Source organism: Lipotes vexillifer, unplaced genomic scaffold (genome assembly GCF_000442215.2).
Source record: "Lipotes vexillifer unplaced genomic scaffold, Lipotes_vexillifer_v1.1 scaffold1983, whole genome shotgun sequence".
In the NCBI taxonomy this organism is placed as follows: domain Eukaryota; kingdom Metazoa; phylum Chordata; class Mammalia; order Artiodactyla; family Lipotidae; genus Lipotes; species Lipotes vexillifer.
Window position 1 is genome coordinate 84,176 of NW_006797955.1, and position 9,809 is coordinate 93,984.

The window sequence follows — 9,809 nt, forward strand, 5'->3', positions numbered from 1 at the left end:
CTAGAACAAAAAATTTCACAATTTGTATGGAAACACAAAAGACCCCGAATAGCCAAAGCAATCTTGAGAACAAAAAATGGAGCTGGAGGAATCAGGCTGCCTGACTTCAGACTATACTACAAAGCTACAGTAATCAAGACAGTATGGTACTGGCACAAAAACAGAAAGATAGATCAATGGAATAGGATAGAAAGCCCAGAGATAAACCCATGCACATATGGTCACCTTATCTTTGATAAAGGTGGCAGGAATATACAGTGGAGAAAGGACAGCCTCTTCAATAAGTGGTGCTGGGAAAACTGGACAGGTACATGTAAAAGTATGAGATTAGATCACTCCCTAACACCATACACAAAAATAAGCTCAAAATGGATTAAAGACCTAAATGTAAGGCCAGAAACTATCAAACTCTTAGAGGAAAACATAGGCAGAACACTCTATGACATAAATCACAGCAAGATCCTTCTTGACCCATCTCCTAGAGTAATGGAGATAAAAACAAAAATAAACAAATGGGACCTAATGAAACTTCAAAGCTTTTGCACAGCAAAGGAAACCATAAACAAGACCAAAAGACAGCCCTCAGAATGGGAGAAAATATTTGCAAATGAATCAACTGACAAAGGATTAATCTCTAAAATTTACAGGCAGCTCATAAATGGGCAGAAGACCTAAATAGACATTTCTCCAAAGAAGATATACAGACTGCCAACAAACACATGAAAGAATGCTCAACATCATTAGACATCATTAGAGAATGAGCATCTAATGATGCTCAACATCATTAGAGAAATGCAAATCAAAACTACAATGAGATATCATCTCACACCAGTCAGAATGGCCATCATCAAAAAATCTAGAAACAATAAATGCTGGAGAGGGTGTGGAGAAAAGGGAACACTCTTGCACTGCTGGTGGGAATGTGAATTGGTTCAGCCACTATGGAGAACAGTATGGAGGTTCCTTAAAAAACTACAAATAGAACTACCATATGACCCAGCAATCCCACTACTAGGTATATACCCTGAGGAAACCAGAATTCAGAAAGAGTCATGTACCAAAATGTTCATTGCAGCTCTATTTACAATAGCCCGGAGATGGAAACAACCTAAGTGCCCGTCGTCGGATGAATGGATAAAGAAGATGTGGCACATATATACAATGGAATATTACTCAGCCATAAAAAGAAACGAAATTGAGCTATTTGTAATGAGGTGGATAGATCTAGAGTCTGTCATACGGAGTGAAGTAAGTCAGAAAGAGAAGGACAAATACCGTATGCTAACACATATATATGGAATTTAAGAAAAAAAAAATGTTATGAAGAACCTAGGGGTAAAACAGGAATAAAGACAGAGACCTACTGGAGAACAGACTTGAGGATATGGGGAGGGGGAAGGGTGAGGTGTGTTAGGGCGAGAGAGAGACATGGACATATATATACTAACAAACGTAAGGTAGATAGCCAGTGGGAAGCAGCCGCATGGCACAGGGAAACCGGCTCGGTTCTTTGTGGCTGTCTGGAGGGGTGGGATAGGGAGGGTGGGAGGGAGGGAGACAAAGAGGGAAGAGATATGGGAACATATGTATAGGTATAACTGATTCACTATGTTATAAAGCAGAAACTAACACACCATTGTAAAGCAATTATACCCCAATAAAGATGTTAAAAAAAAAAAAAAAAAGAAAAGAAAGTACAGCGTTTACTGCAGGGTCAAGCAAGGCAAAGCTCAAGCTCATGCTCAGAAGACCAGAACTCCCTGAACGGCTTTCAGAGAAGGATTTTTAAAGACAGTGTGAGAGAGAGTCACAAAGTGTGTACAGTTTTCTGATTGGTTGATGGTGAGGTAACAGAGTGATGTTTTAGGAATCTCAATCATCAACCTTCTAGTTCCAACTGGACTGGGACCTACCTGCTGGTGGTCAGTATGCAGTTAACTTATTCCACCTGGTGAGGGATTTAATATCTGCAAAACAACTCAAGGATATGACTCAGGATATTATCTATAGCCCTCGAGGAGGAACTAATTGTCCTTGATTATGTTTTATGACTAAATTATTATTATTATTATTTTGTCTTGCTTGCCTGTTTTCCTTTGCTTCCGTTTTTTTTTTTTTTTCATTTTTCTGATTATATTTGTTCTTTGGAAATCAGGGAAGGTCTAGGAGGCTAAAGTTTTTTTTATAAACAAGAGGTGACAGGGGAGGGTCTGTCCCTGGGAAGCCCCCATATGGACCTGCTCCGTTTCAATATACTATGAAAAATGAAGAATTTTTTCTTCACCAAAATGGTATCTGTCTTTCTTGAGACAGCTATGTAATTGTTGTCTCTTCTTTTATCCATGACCTGCTTAGGTGCAATCATTGGTTTCTGTGTCTGAGCTTACTCAGCCCTATAACTCTATCCTCCTATATCTACCAACCCAAACAACTATAGTTCATTATTTATTTATTTGGCTGCGCTGTGTAGCTTGTGGGATCTTAGTTCCCTGATGAGGGATTGAACCTGGGTTCTTAGCAGTGAAATTGCTGAGTCCTAACCCCTGGACCTCCAGGGAATTCCCTATAGTTCATTTAAATGAATGTTTTATTCAAGGGCAAACTGCTTGAAATACAGTGTATCAAACTCTCACAAAGAATATGCCAGTATTACAGAATCAGCTGGGCAACATTTCAGTGCCAACTGAAATGAGAAAGACAAATACCGTATAATATCACTTATATGTGGAAGCTAAAACATGACACAAATGAACCTATCTATGAAACAAAAACAGACTCACAGACATAGAGAACAGACTTTTGGTGGCCAAGGAGGATGGGGCTGGGAGAAGGATGGAGTGGAAGCCTGAGGCTAGATGTAAGCTATTATATACAGAATGAATAAATAGCAAGTTCCTACTGTATAGCATAGAGAACTATATTCAGTATCCTATGATAAACCATAACCAAACGTAAGGTAGATAGCTAGTGGGAAGCAGCCACATAGCACAGGGAGATCAGCTTGGCGCTTTGTGACCGCCTGGAGAGGTGGGATAGGGAGGGTGGGATAGGGAGGGTGGGATAGAGAGGGTGGGAGGGAGGGAGACGCAAGAGGGAAGAGATATGGGAACATATGTATATATATAACTGATTCATTTTGTTGTAAAGCAGAAACTAACACATGATTGTAAAGCAATTATACTCCAATAAAGATGTTTAAAAAAAGGAAGGTATATATTATATACATACACACACACACACACACACATATATATAAATGAATCACTTTGCTGTACAGCAGAAATTAACACATTGTAAATCAACTATACTTCAATAAAAACAAAGGTTGTGCGTGTTCACTTTGGAAATAAACATAGAAAGAATCTTCACAAATCCATAAAAAAAATAAAGTAGAACAATAGAGGGCTTAGCAAAAGTGACAAGCTGACAATTTGACTTTTAAGTTTTCTTATTACACAGAAAACTCAATTAAATCTCTCGTTTGCACCTTTTACAAAATGATTTTCATTTACTTTAAATCAATGAAAACTACACGTAACCCCAGCTTAGAGCTGGTCTTCGAATGCTGAAACTTTCCCCCACAGAGCACCACATTTATATACTCCTTCCTCCTAATGAAGTTGCACAGAGGATCAATAGCAGTTGTTAGCTGCTGTGGCCCAGAAATTTTATATCTGCCTGTCCTGTAGATCTCTAATAAAATTTTAAGACTATAGAAGTAGAAAGATTATATGCGTGATGATTAGCAATCTCAAAATATGAAATTGCTACAAAATGTCTTATTTGCAGCTTTTTTTGGCACTGAATTTGCAACTTAGCACTATGAAAATGTTTCCATTTGGTCATCAGCTGAGCTAAGGCACAGATAATTTGTTCAGACTCTAAAAGTGATAATTAAGGTTATTACAGTAATAACCCCAAGCATATTTGTAGACTTCCTAGGCAAGAATAATAACCAGCTCATCATATTTTAACTAAATGGTAGTCATTTCGTTTTCTAAAAATAAAATTGGATCCCATTTCATTTTCAGTTCAATGGTATATTTACTATATTAAACATTTATTTTAGTTTTCATTTGACATTAAAACACTTTTTGTCTTACCTGACCCATATTATCAAACTAAATATAAAATAATATTATGCCTATAGTAGTCATTAAAGCATAGTAATACATTTTTAAGGAGGCAGCTGGCTTTTTTGATACAATTATGACTATTGCAATTTTATATGTTCTTCATAAACAGAAAAAGTACAGATAATACTCTCTTGCAAATTTTAAGTAAGTAAATGGATCTATAAAAAATGTAATTCGGGCTTCCCTGGTGGCGCAGTGGTTCAGAGTCCGCCTGCCGATGCAGGGGATACGGGTTCGTGCCCCGGTCCGGGAAGATCCCACATGCCGCGGAGCGGCTGGGCCCGTGAGCCATGGCCGCTGAGTGTGCGCGTCCGGAGCCTGTGCTCCGCAACGGGAGAGGCCACAACAGTGAGAGGCCCGCAAAAAAAAAAATGTAATTGAATCAAGGCAATATTCTAAGTGGATCATTTTGTGTTTATAATTATAGCTTTTCTTTCTCATTATTACCATTATAAATTGCAAATTAGATTTCTAAATATTTAAGAGCAGCCTAAAGAATAAAAGATGCTTAAGTAACTTCATAAGCGAGGAAAAGACTGATGGACCAGGATTACTAAACCCAGGATTTGCCTAGGGTGTATAAAATAGAGAAGATTATGGGTATTCTTTGAACTACAAACTATAGTTTGCTTTGAATAAATTGAGACTTTTCTGTTATTTTGCTTCCTTGACAAAATTTCTTGATGATTAGAACAGTTTCATATTGTTTTTCATTAAATTTTTTCATTCCCTTTCAAGCCAAATGTGTTACTGCAATCACTCCTCATTTTCTCTTTAACAATCGAAGTGGTGAAAGTTTAAAATACTTTATTTCAGAAAACTAACCACCATTAAATTGACTCTTCTTATTACTATTTTCATTTAAAACCACAGTATTCTTTTTAGTTTCATTTTTACAGTCAAAATATTGGAAAGAAAATAGTAGACTGCATGAAAGAGAAACAGCAACTTAGGGCAAACAATTTTTTTTTATATTTAATATCTTATTATTCTTAAAGTCATTTAAATGGGGAATTGCTGAAACTCAGTTTTGTTCCCATTATGTGACTTAGAATTGTTACATTAATTTTCTGTTTGTTTCTTTGACTACAAAATAAAGGACTTGAGGTAAATGATGTTATAATGCAATAGTTTATATTTGCATTTTGGAATGTAATGATATTTTTGATACTTAACATTGTAGCTAATTATTAATGCAAACAAAAAGTATCAGGTTGTATGCCTGATACCAGTGGAATCTGAATAAAAGTGATGTTGGTTCTCTCTCTCCTCCTTCCATACGGGCAGAAGTGATAGATCCTGAGATGGCAAGGCTAAAGGATAGAAGAAGCCCCACTGTATATGTATATATATGTGTGTGTGTGAGCACATGTGTGTGTATGTGTATATGCACATGTATATACATATATGTATATATGTCTATACACATGCACACATACATATAAATACATACAACATATAGTATACATATGGTAACAGGTACTAATATACTGAGTACAATTATAGTGGTCCACATATGTGCTAAGATAAGAATTGAGCCCTGTGAATATCTGCTAGATTAGAGTTTTGGGAACATGTCTGAATGAGGAAGTATCTTGGCATTTATGGGTAAAAAAAACCCAGAAGTCAAAGTGCCTGGAACAAAGTGAGCAAGGATGGGGACAGGGAAGAGAGGGTAGAGGGGTTGAGAAGGGCTAGATGATACAGTGCTAAGTAAATCATGTCGCAAGGGGGGTAAATTTGCTTCCACTGAAACAAACAAAAAATTAAACATAAACAAAAACAAAACCTTTTTTTCCCTAGAGCTTTAAGTAGGGAAATGGTGAAACAAAAATTGTCTTACAGAAAGTTCACTATGGCTCCTGGGGAGTAGGAGAGCCAAAGTGAAAGCAGATTGATAATCATGAAGCTATTGGTAGAAGTCAAGAGCGAGACCATGGTGTCTTTGGTGGATGATGACAGTTAAGTTTGAGAAATGTAGGTAGTGATTAAGGTTCACTGGATGCAGGGGATGGAAACCTTCAGAACGTGAAATACCAGTAATTACATTTTTACTAGCAAGTGTTCTATTTCTAGCTTAGATTCTTAGAATATTTTTTCTAAATCAGATTATACTCACAGAAATCGGACTGAAAGAGAATCATGATCCTACTCTATTAAACTTTTGTCCCATGAATGAACTCTACAACTTGTAGTGTATCAAATACATTAAAAAATGTCATTGTATATCTTGTAATCTTCTTTCGATAGACAGACATACTCAAACTTTCGGTTCTCAAGTCCTTTTTAATAGTATTCTTTTTTTTTTTTTTTTGCCGTATGTGGGCCTCTCACTGCCGCGGCCTCCCCCACCGCGGAGCACAGGCTCCGGACGCGCAGGCCCAGCGGCCATGGCCCACGGGCCCAGCCGCTCCACGGCATGCGGGATCCTCCCAGACCGGGGCACGAACCCGCATCCCCTGCACCGGCAGGCGGACTCCCAACCACTGCGCCACCAGAGAAGCCCCCTTTAATAGTATTCTTAAAAATAATTACAACCCCAGAGAGATTTTTCTTTTTTATGTGTTATATCTATTTATATTTGCCCACTTAGAAATTAAAATGGGGAATTTAAAAATACTACTTTATATAAAATAAAAATAAACTCATGTTATCACAAAAACATTTAAAAGAACATTAAATATTCTAAAACCAAACTAATTAGGGAAGAGACATTGTTTTACATTTTTGCAAATATAGACTTGCCTACTATAAGATAACTGGATTTTCATATTTATTTCTACATTCAGTCAGTTTTGATATGTTGTTTGGTTGAATCACGTGAAGAACATCCAGCCTCACACAGAAATATGTGGATATACATGTTTGAAACCACATTAAATTGTCACCGGCAAAGCCTAGCAACAATTCCCAGGAAATAAAAACAGACTTTGGGTAACAGAAAAAAGTGTACCTTTTTTTTTCTTCTCTTTTGTGCTTAGTCCAGTTTCACTTGCTCATAGGGTGCCACATACAGAGGTCTTGTCCTTGTCTTCACAACAAAGATCCTCCAGCAAAAAGCTACGCCGGCTACCTCAGCTCACAGAACTGCCGTGCAGACACCGCAATTCAAGATGGCGGGGCCGGAGGCCGAGAGGCTGCGCCCTGACCTGCAATCCGGAGCTGTGGGCCGCACAGCTGCAGCCAACGCACAGAACTCCGCCCCCTTCCCGCTGAAGAGAGCCCTATAAAGCAGCCCCGCCCCCACGGCCTGCGGGAGACAGCGTGGGCTGTGGAGCGTTAGCTCGCGTCTCTCCATCTCTTTTTTTTGTTTTTTTGCGGTACGCGGGCCTCTTAGTGTCGTGGCCTCTCCCACTGAGGAGCACAGGCTCCGGACACGCAGGCCCCAGCGGCCACGGCTCACGGGCCCAGCTGCTCCGCGGCACGCGGGGTCCTCCCAGACCGGAGCACGTACCTGCGTCCCCTGCATCGGCAGGTGGACTCTCAACCACTGCACCACCAGGGAAGCCCGCGTCTCTCTATCTCTTGATCAAAGAATAAAGCTTTCCTTTGCTTCTGAATGGAACTGGGAATTGGCTCAAACAACACTGGGCAGGAGGACTTTTGTTGGGGCCCGACAGGAAAGGGTAGGTAACGGTTTCTTTAAAATTAGATGCGTATGGAATGTGAAACCAAATCAATTAACTTTTTGTATTTCATTATATTACAATCCATTGATCTACCTTGCCCTTTCACTGCATCCCTATCCATTTGTGATGTTACATTACAGTCATTAAGGAAATGCTTGTTCACTGAGTTATGCAGATATGCCAAATACTGACATATGTTTTTAAATAACATCAACTAATACCTGTGCTAATATTACCACCAGGTTTATCAACAAAAACTTTACTGGCAAGCTGTGAAGATTTCAGTGCTAGATTAAGTGTTCCAAAATTCTAATATTTGGTTGAAAACTCAGATGTTACCATTCACAACAAAAGTATCATTTCTTTTCCTTGAAGAAATAAGTCCATTTCTTTACTTTTTAAGACAATATCTAAAATATTCAAGTCGTAATAAGCACCGTTTATCAGCCATAAGTTCTCTCTAGTGAAAATGGTTTCCATTAAAAACAACGGGACTTCCCAGCTGGTGCCCCACCCCACCCCCAGCCCCATACGCGCTCTGGGGCTGCCCTGGGAGCACCTCCTGTGGGAGCTGCAGGCCGTGGGCGGAGGGGCTTGGAGGAGCCTGGCCGGCTGGTGGTAAACAAGAGGCCAGGCTGGAGCCACAGTCGCAGCAGCAAAGCTGCCGGTCCTTCGTGGTGAAGGATTGGGGGACGCTTCTCTCTCCTCTGTGTTGTTGGTAGTTTGAGTGGGGAAGAGGTGGCTGACAGTGTCAAAACCTTTCTTCAGGACCTTGCCAGGGAAATTAAAAACTCCATCTCTGGAAGTTGTACCATCTCAAAGCTAGATGCTCACATTGAGCAAAAGAGAGAGGAACAGCGTCTAAGAGGGCTAGTAGTGTCCTGGCTCAGAGCATAGAGAGGAAGCAAGATTGAGCCACCTATTGTCAGTGAAATTTTCCAGTGCTGCGCATGAAATGGCAGAGTACTCTGGTTCAGCCTCCTCCTGCTTTTATCAAGTGTTTATTCCTTTGCTTCAGTCAGTAACGGCCCAAATTATCAGTGATCCATCTCTACATAGAGGTGTTTGGTTCTGGCTGGAATTTTCCTCCCATCAATTTTCGGTGCTCCCCCTGTTGGTGCTCAGCAAAGTTGTGAATGCGATTTGGTTTTAGGATATAGCTGATCTGGAATTTGAGGTATCAGGGATGAAACCTCACCCATTCCCTGGTGTCAGCAAAATAATTGCTGACATGCTCGTCAACCTTTTGCTGCAGGCTCTTTTTATCCAGGGGATGCTTGTGAGTCTCTTTCCCATGCATCTTGTTGGTCAACTAGTTAGTCTTCTGCATATGTATTGCTTTTCTACTCACTATACTGGACTTCCCAGCAGATGCCACGCCTCCTACATTATCAGTGGCTGTCTTTTCTCTGTCCTCTTCGCCTCGTTTACTATCAGCACTAATGAAGCCAAGATCCCTGGCAAAGCCTACCTTTTCCAGCTGCACTTCCTTTTCCTTGGTGGTTTTCTTAAGCAACAGAATCTTCCACAAAACGGTGTACCTGCAGTCTACCCTGAGTAGCTCAACCTCTGCAGAGAAGTTCCCCCAAGGTATTAGTCTATTGCCAAGCTGAAGGCTGCTGCAGGTCACGGGGTCGGCCATCCAGAGGGGATGGATGGGGTTGGAAGGACAGCTGGCAGCTGTTTTCCTTGTTCAACTCCCCCACTACGGAAAGCAGGACCCACTGTGCCAAGGGTCCTTTGCATATTCCCTTCTTTCTGAGGAATTGGGAGTTTTGTCTAGTGCACCTAAGGCAGAACCTTTCTGACACCAGTAGGTTGATTTTTAACATTGGTGAATCTGAAAAGATCACGGGTTTTTCTGCAGCTCTTTTCTAGCATTTGCCAGCCCACCTGCCTGAAATGATTTGAATACTTTTCTCCCTGTGCCATTTACCCTCCCACCGCCTCTTCCTGCCTTGCACCATCCTTGGATGAATGGATTTTTGTAATTCTAGCTGTTGTATTTTGTGGACGTGTTATTTTTGTTGTTTTTCTGTGAAGC

At 40.3% G+C, this 9,809-nt stretch overlaps 1 pseudogene; it reads left to right on the top strand.

The window, feature by feature from the left end:
• Nucleotides 1-8,234: 8,234 nt before the first annotated feature.
• LOC103069713 (etoposide-induced protein 2.4 homolog pseudogene) lies at nt 8,235-9,326 on the top strand (annotated as a pseudogene).
• Nucleotides 9,327-9,809: the final 483 nt, after the last annotated feature.